The sequence below is a fragment of the Palaemon carinicauda genome, chromosome 7 (genome assembly GCF_036898095.1).
Source record: "Palaemon carinicauda isolate YSFRI2023 chromosome 7, ASM3689809v2, whole genome shotgun sequence".
Classification (NCBI taxonomy): domain Eukaryota; kingdom Metazoa; phylum Arthropoda; class Malacostraca; order Decapoda; family Palaemonidae; genus Palaemon; species Palaemon carinicauda.
In genome coordinates, this window is record NC_090731.1 from 61493896 (window position 1) to 61502810 (window position 8915).

The 8915-nt window shown below is 34.1% G+C and overlaps 1 pseudogene; it reads right to left on the reverse strand.

The window, feature by feature from the left end:
* Positions 1 to 6964: 6964 nt before the first annotated feature.
* The window catches only part of LOC137643588 (carbohydrate sulfotransferase 11-like), a 16304-nt pseudogene continuing 14353 nt past the window's right edge, over positions 6965 to 8915 (reverse strand).

The following is an 8915-nucleotide window of genomic DNA, read 5'->3' on the forward strand; positions in this document are numbered from 1 at the left end:
TTATTGATGCAATCATTCTTCAGGTTACTCTTGACTAAAAATTTGAGGTGGCAGACTGCTCTTGTCATTGACAAGATGGCAACCAAAATAAACGTGGTGGCTGATAACTAGCAAACGGTATGCATAGAGAATTATTAGATATGTTATAGTACTATTATTACTAGCTAAACTACAACCCTAGTTTGAAAAGTGGGATGGTATAAGCCCAAAGGTTCTAACAGGGTAAAATAAGCCAGTGAGGAAAGGAAATAAAAAAAACTTTATGAGAAGTAATGAATAATGAATACAAAATATCTTAAGGTCAGTAATAACCTTAAAATAGATATGTCATTCATAAACTATGAAGAGAGACTTATGTTAAAAAATTTGCTGTAAGTAAGAGCTTCTGAAGTTCCACCGATTCAACCTCCTGATTAGGAAGTTCATTCTACAATCTGTCACAGCTGGAATAAAACTTCTCAACACTAAACAGTATTCTAAAAGTTTTATTCCAGCTGTGACAGATTGTGGAATCATCTTCTTTGTCTACATCTTTTCCCACTTCTATGTGGTGTCGATGTTTCTGGCCAGCGTTTTCCATTTACCTCTGGCCCACACTTCATCACCAGTTAATCTCTCTGATCAAAGGTCATCCTGGATGGACTGCATCAAGGATGACCTTCGATTAAAGGGATTAACCGGCGATGAAGTGTGGAACAGGTAGATGGAGAACGCTGGGCAGAAACATCGACACCACATAGAAGTGGGAAAAGATGTAGACAAAGAAGAAGATGATTCCACAATCTGTCACAGCTGGAATAAAACTTCTAGAATACAGTTTAGTGTTGAGCCTTTAGATGGAGAAAGCTTGACTGTTCAGTCGGAGAAGGCCTGAATGCAAATGATGGTTAGAATTATGTAAAATCTTAAGCAATATATGCAGAGAACTAATTGGACAACAGTGCTAGTAATCAGGAATAAGAAATTTAATAGATCTCAAGTTTTTGTCCAACAAATTAAGATGAGATTCAGCAGCTGATGACCAGACAGGAGAACAATACTCGAAACTAGGTAGAATGGAAGAATTTAAATATTTCTTCATAACAGATTGATCACCAAAATTCGTGAAAGATTTTCCCAATATGCCAATTTTTTGGGCAACTGAAGAAGAAACGGACAAAATGTGCTTCTCAAAATTGAATTTGCAATCAAGAATCACAGCTAAAATTTTAAACAAGTCTTATAGAGCTAAAGAAACATTATCACTAGAGATCTGGATGTTGGGGAACCAGTGTCCTCAACCTACTTACAATCATACTTTGAGTTTTGTTAGGGTTTAACCTCATTCTCAATAGTTTACACCATGTACTAATTTTAGCTTAGATCTCTAAGAAATTCAGCAACCCCAGATCTACATGTAGGAGATGGAATTCGGCCGAGAGTAGCATCATCTTCACATGCAATGAGTTTGATATTTAGGCCAAACCACAAGTGTAAGCTATATAGTATGAAAAATAATGGGCCAAAAATCACTACCCTCAAGAACACCAGATATCACATTCCTATACTCACTCTGATGCTCATCAACAGCTACTCTTTACAATCTATAAAATAAACATTCAATAATAATGCTAAGGAAAGCTCCATCCACTCCCAACTGTTTGAGTTTGAAATTGAAAACAAGTGCCTCGTGATTAACATGGCCAAAGGGAGTACTAGAATTAGTCAATTGGTCTTTTCAATGTTCTTTCAGAGCCTGACTGCACACTCTTTATAGCTTTCTATTTTTACCTCTGTTTACTCTTCCATTTTACTGTCCAACCTCTCTTACTTTCATCTTCATTAAACTAAACTCCATAGGAGAGTAGTGCTAGTAGTACATTGCACACTAAAGGGTCTTTGTTGACAGTGCGCCTCACACTGTGCATTGTAAGCATTACTGAAGGATATTTGCAGTGTATTTCTAGCCTTCTACCTTCCATAGAGCATCAATGAGGATTTCCTCAATGGCCTCCCGGGTCCCAACACAAGACCATGTGGCCCAAATTATATAACTTATAGAATAATGTCGTATACTGTGCCTATGAAAAACCTTAAACCAAATTTTGTCATGCATTGTGAAACCGTTACCTTCTATAGCTACACGCTTTGACATTTAAAAGGCATACAAATAAATATTCAGTAAATTATATTCTTGCTATTCACTGGGGCAAGAAACCTCTTAAGTGAAATACTTTGACTAACCACACCTCCCCATCCACTTCTGACATGAAATCATTGTCTCCAAATCTATAAACTGCTCCTACAGGTAAACCACCCTGGATAATCTAGACCAGTGGTTCTTAAACTGTTTTGCCTTGCGCCCCCCTTCTGCATTAAGCATAGATCCCATGCCCCCCTCCCCTCCCTTGAAATTTCTGCCAAAGTAGAAAGTATTATTTCAATAAAATAAACATTGTTCAAAGAAAATGGGTAAAATAAATATATTATGATGAAACAAAATTTTATCATAATCTTTTTTTCAAACTTTTAGCATTATACAGATTACAGTTATTGCATTGATAGAAAATACTGGAAAAAATACAAATTACTGCAAAAATAAACATAATTTTTACTCTTAATACAATCATTCCTGGATCATGACCACATAAAAAATATTACACATCCTCCTTAGTAATTGATCTATCCATATTTATGTAGTATTGTAAAACAAAAGCCATCATAATTACTAAATTTTTATTTTCATTGTTACTATTTTAACTACTTGCGCCCCCCTTGGAAGCTCCTGGCGCCCCCCCCCCCCAGTTTAAGAATCACTGATCTAGACCAACCAACCAACCAGTCAGTTGGGATTATATATACAAGAGCAATTTATCAGAAGTGCATCTTTGCGTACCAGTGGGAAACTTTGTTTGTCTTACAGGTGTAGCTCACTTATGTAACGGAGATGTTATATTATCTGTAGCCTATTATTAGGTCTTTCCCACGAAATTAATTTTCCTCTTGACAACGTTGAAAAGGCTATACGTCTAATGAAAGTTTCAAATATTAATGCTACAATAATGTAGGCCTATTACTGTACAGCTCAAGGGTATAACCGACGGAGAACATATCAGACTATGTCTATGCTTGAAGAGGTTAAGTAATATAGGAGAAAGAACACCTATTTTTCATTGTTGGATTACATAGGTTTAAAACATCCTGTGTTTCCAACTTAGCTAATAATAATAATAATAATAATAATAATAATAATAATAATAATAATAATAATAATAATAATAATGGCGGTGGTGGCATACTTTTAAATTGCGTGTAGCACTAAAGCAAGATATACACTGCAAAATTCTTCCGATGGTGCCAATAGTCTGCTACGAGAGAGAGAGAGAGAGAGAGAGAGAGAGAGAGAGAGAGAGAGAGAGAGAGAGAGAGAGAGAGAGAGAGAGAGAGAATCTACTGTATATACACTTTACACAGCCGAAGGGTGTAGGCACTGTCTCCCACAACCACTCGTTTTGGGAGTCAATATGTTCGAAATTAACAAACAAATTAACCATCTTTCTTTACGAATCACGGTAAATAAATAAAACACGACTTTGGTAATTACTTCACACGCTTCAGTTCGTTGTTAACCGATCAGTTAAGAAAAAGGTATTCGATAAAAATAGGGTTACGCACCCATTTTTATGTAATTTTATCACTTCTATATTTGGTAATAGTTGTTTAGAGAGAGAGAGAGAGAGAGAGAGAGAGAGAGAGAGAGAGAGAGAGAGAGAGAGAGAGAGAGAGAGAGAGAGAGAGAGAGAGAGAGAGAGAGAGTATATATAAAATCTTTGACAATTTTCTCTTAATGTAGAGTAACAATATTTAGAGTAAGACATAACTCAAAAATATATTGTAAATAATAGTCAATTCATATAATTTTGAATAGTGATTATATATACAGTATATATATATATATATATATATATATATATATATATATATATATATATATATATATATATATATATATATATATATGATATATATATATATATATATATATATATATATATATATATATATATATATATATATATATATATATATATATATATGTATATGAGAGAGAGAGAGAGAGAGAGAGAGAGAGAGAGAGAGAGAGAGAGAGAGAGAGAGAGAGAGAGAGAGCGCTTAGTTATCACACACACGAATATGCACAAACGCAGGGTCGCATTGCTCCATATACATTTGTGTACATAAACAGACATTCATAAACTCCAATAATCGTTAATGTACGCACACTAGTACACAAAATAAAATTCACTTAATTTTCAGTTTATAATATGTAAAGCCAGTAAAGGCTGTTCGAATTAAATCCAAACCAGACAGGCATGTATGACTGTGAAAGGCGTTTCATCATGTTATTTTTACGACTAAGGCAACAAAAATTAGTTTGAATTGAAATGGCAAAATCCCTGTTGTATTTTGTCGTGGGATAACAATGAAACAATATCCAACAGATTTTGTAGATTTGAGAGCAAAGTCCTCGAGAGAATCTTAGGAGTTAAATGGCAGGACAGGATTAGATATGAAACTATAAGAGCGATTACTCGAGTGCCATATGTGGATGAGATCATGGTGAGAGGTATATGAAGATGGTTTGGCCATGCTCTTCGCCCTCACCAAGAGAGATTAGTTTACCAAATGTTTAACTGGGATCCACGAGGCACTATAGGAGTTGGAAGACCCAGTTCTATATGGCTGAGGACTATGAAGCGTGAAGTAGATGATGAATGGAGTATTGAATTTAAAGTTCAAGATAGAGACACCTGGCGAAATCTAACCAAGGCCCTTTGCGCCAATAGGCGTAGGAGGAGATGACAATGATGATTTTGTGAGTTAATTGGTCTATCAGTAGCCTAGAAGCGAAGCTGAAATCTAAGTAAGCTGATCTTTATAAATTAAACCAACAAAGACTATTCAATCATGAATATCTGAATATTCAATGTGTTACATACATCAACATCATTTATGAAATAAACCAAAACCTGTTTTAACTCGTAATGAAAATGTGTAGGCTTATACTTTTACTCTCTTACTTCGAGCCTTAAATATAATAAAATCTGAGCTATAAAACTTTCCGTCTGATTTTTATCGCCATGTCTTTAAAACAATTTAAAAATTGTTAATAATTTCTCAGTTCCTTTATTTATTTCCTTTCCTCATAGGGCTATTTTTCCATGTTGGAGCCCTTGGGCTTATAGCATCTTGCTTTTCCAACTAGGCTTGTAGTTTAGCTAATAATAATAATAATAATAATAATGATAATAATAATAATAATAATAATAATAATAATAATATTTTAATAAGGCGCATTTGCACTGACTCGCAGCGGTGCCCTTTTAGCTCTGTAAAGTTTCCTGCTATCTGATCTTTAGAATTATCTTTTCCAACCAATCAGCGAGCAGGAAACTTTTCCGAGCTAAAAGGGCACCCCTGCGACTTGGTGCAAATCTGCCTCACTAAAAATAATTGACTATAGTGCCTCTCATGGAAAGACGGCTTGTCTTCTTTATAATTCGTGATTCATTCTTTATCTTCACTATGTTTCGCTTACATATTTCGTACTTAGTCTGCTTTTCTGGTCCTATACTGCAGGGGAACCCTGCTATCTACTGGACCATTCATAATTTATTTTATCGATAAGAAAACATACAAAATGTTCATAATTTCACACTGCATATTACTCGTTTAATGGCAAATACACACTATCGAAGCACGTATTCATATGTATTACATTTGTGTATTAAGTAATGGTAGTTTTTCCTTGCTATATATCATTATAACAGGTAATAAATTCTAGTCGCCAATGGCATATTATTTCTGAAGTTACGGGCACATTGATTATCCCAAATTAGAGTAATAATGATAGCACAGACTACAATTAATAAAGGCGGGTTTATACGATCGAACGTGGTTCGACAAACAAGTATTTGAAATGATGTTCGAACGCGTGAACGGGGTACTTGGTTGTCGAACAGGTTCGTCGAACGGTTCGAAGAAAGCCCGTTCTTGCCTGACTTTTGTGGGCGGGGCTTCATTGTCTATAAATCTTATTATGCATTTGTGGCTAAACTCCACCTCTACGAACCGTTTGACAAGCAGGTTCGACAACCGGGTTCGACCTTGTAAACACCGCTTAACTTGTCACATTGGTTGCCTAACCTAAAATTCAAATGTTCTGAGTTTCTATAAAATATAGATAGACTAAGCTCATGTATAGAGTTAGATTAAGCCAAAAGTAGCCTAAATTTAACCTAACTAAATTTCCATAGGTCATATTTGTACTTACCAGCGTATTTAGTAAATATCTTGAGGGTTATACAATTGTTGGTGAAGATTTATGGAGGGATCCAATGTATGGAGAAGGTTAAGAGTTAACTGAACAGTTTAGAAGCATTAACACTTATAAACTTCTAGTTACTTGAAGTCGAGGGTCAGGTTAGATTAATATAATGGATAATTAGCAGAATCGAGAGAAGATCCTACATACGTACACAAAAAATGACAGTACTTGTTAAAAATAATTTCTTTATAGTACTTCCGGTATCCGCATAGGTGCGCCACCTGTGCGAATACCGGAAATTCATTATTATTATTATTATTATTATTATTATTATTATTATTATTATTATTATTATTACTTCCAAGTTAAAACCCCAGTTCGAAAAGCAAGATGCCACAAGCCCAAGGACTTCAATAGGGAAAAATAGCTCAGTGAAGAAAGGAAATACAGCAATAAATAAACTACAAGAAAATGAACACTTAGAATAAAAAATCTTAAAAACAGTACCAACATTGAAATAAATCTTTCATATATAAACCATAAAAAACTTAATAATCGAGGAAGATAAATAACATAAAACCGTAAATTCAGAATTATACTGCATAGGCCTATACATCCCCTTACTTCCAATTCCCAATTTTAAAGGATACAGTAACACAAAACTATTTCTATACAATATTTATTGAGGTAATCAAACAAAGGAAGAAATGAATGAAATATTCTTCGCAGGGAAAAGTTCATCCAAGAGAGGTTGAACGTCGTAACCAAATAGAAAGAAGTCGACCTCGTATCGTCTGTACAGTTGTTCCAGTGTGTGAAGCTTCAGAGTCGAGTAGTACTTCAACATGAGCTTTTTAGTGTCACCTCGGCCTTGGTGGGCATTTTCCTCAAGTATCTGAACAACGAATTTAATTATGTTAAGGATAAGGTTTAGGATAAGGATAGGGAAGTGGGGTATATGGGGGAAAGGAAGAGTACCCCTGGATTATGTTATACAAAAATGAAACTTAAAGGGTTAATATTTCAATACGCTTAGCTAGAAATATTCGAAAACTATATAATTTTATTCTTTATTTAGAAAACTAGAGCAGTTGACAGTTAAAACAAAATTTTTTTTATCAAGGGAAAGGAAAAAATGGTGAAATCTGATGTATGATTTTAACAACTACCCTGAATCTATTTGTAGGTGTACAGTAAATGTAAAAAAGTTTGCAAACTGAAACACTAGCCTACACCGAGGTACATTTAAATTGACACTTCTTTTAAATTATCTTCTCATGATAGAGCATATTAACTTCTTTAAGTTATGTAGGCCTACTACTGACACGTGATTTTAATTAAAATTATTGAGCAAATTACAACAAAAATTGACTATAGTCAATTCTTTTTAGTGAGGCAGATTTGCAATGACATGCAGGGGTGCCCTTCTTGCTCGGAAAAGTTTCCTGCTCGCTGATTGGTTGGACAAGATAATTCTAACCAATCAGAGAGCAGGAAACTTTTCAGAGCTAAAAGGGCACCGCTGCGAGTCAGTACAAATGCGCCTTATTAAAAAAAATTAGTATAGTGCCTTGTACTGATGTAAATGAACATAGGCCTATGCAATTTGTTTCGTAACATTCACAATTAGACCGATACAGCGTCTCTGCACCCACTTTTTATCTTTACTAATGACTTTTGTATTAACATTTGATTAAAAGGTTTTCTTTAGCAGACAAACTTTACTGAGTATTAGACCTATAATCCTGTGTTTATTTGCATCATGTCCTCATAAAATATTTTATATATAATCAAACATCTATTTAAAGTTAAAACAAAATATTAATGATAGAACATTACTAATCTGTTAAGTTCTTTAAATATATTCGTTGTATACCAACCTTCAAATTGGCTTCAGTAGCCAAACCGGACTCTTCCAAAATGAAGCGTCCGTCCAGGGCCTGCGTCTCTCTCTTCCCAATGGCGTCATAGTCAACGACGCAAGGGACGCAGTGCTTCCAAAACGGAGCCCAGTGCGGGTCGTAATGGTTCATGTGCGTCTTTAGCAGGTACTCGACGAATTCCGAAAATGATGGAATCATGCTTGAGTTCCCCGATGTTATTATTTCACTTCTCTGAAGTTGCGGAAAATTGAAGTATGAGAATGAACCCTGTTGTGATTGATATAAAATGCTTATTGATATAGAATTCCTTTATATATATATATATATATATATATATATATATATATATATATATATATATATATATATATATATATATATATATATATATATATATATATATATATATATATATATATAAAGACGTCTTTGAGAAAGTGCAGACTAACACTTAAGATCAACTGTGGCTTAAATATTAAATAAAATTCTGCATGTATTTAACATATATTTAATGAGTCACTTCATGATGATGTGCATATTGTATGCATTTTAAAGTAAACATTAAAAGATCCTTTCTGCTATTTACATGACTTATCCAAGTTATTTATTCCATATTTGGAAACTGCAGGATCAATAGTTTACCTCTTTTTTTTTTTTCAATCTATTCATGAGGTTGCACTACACTAAGCTTTTAATATATACTAAAAGAAATAAATGTATTACAC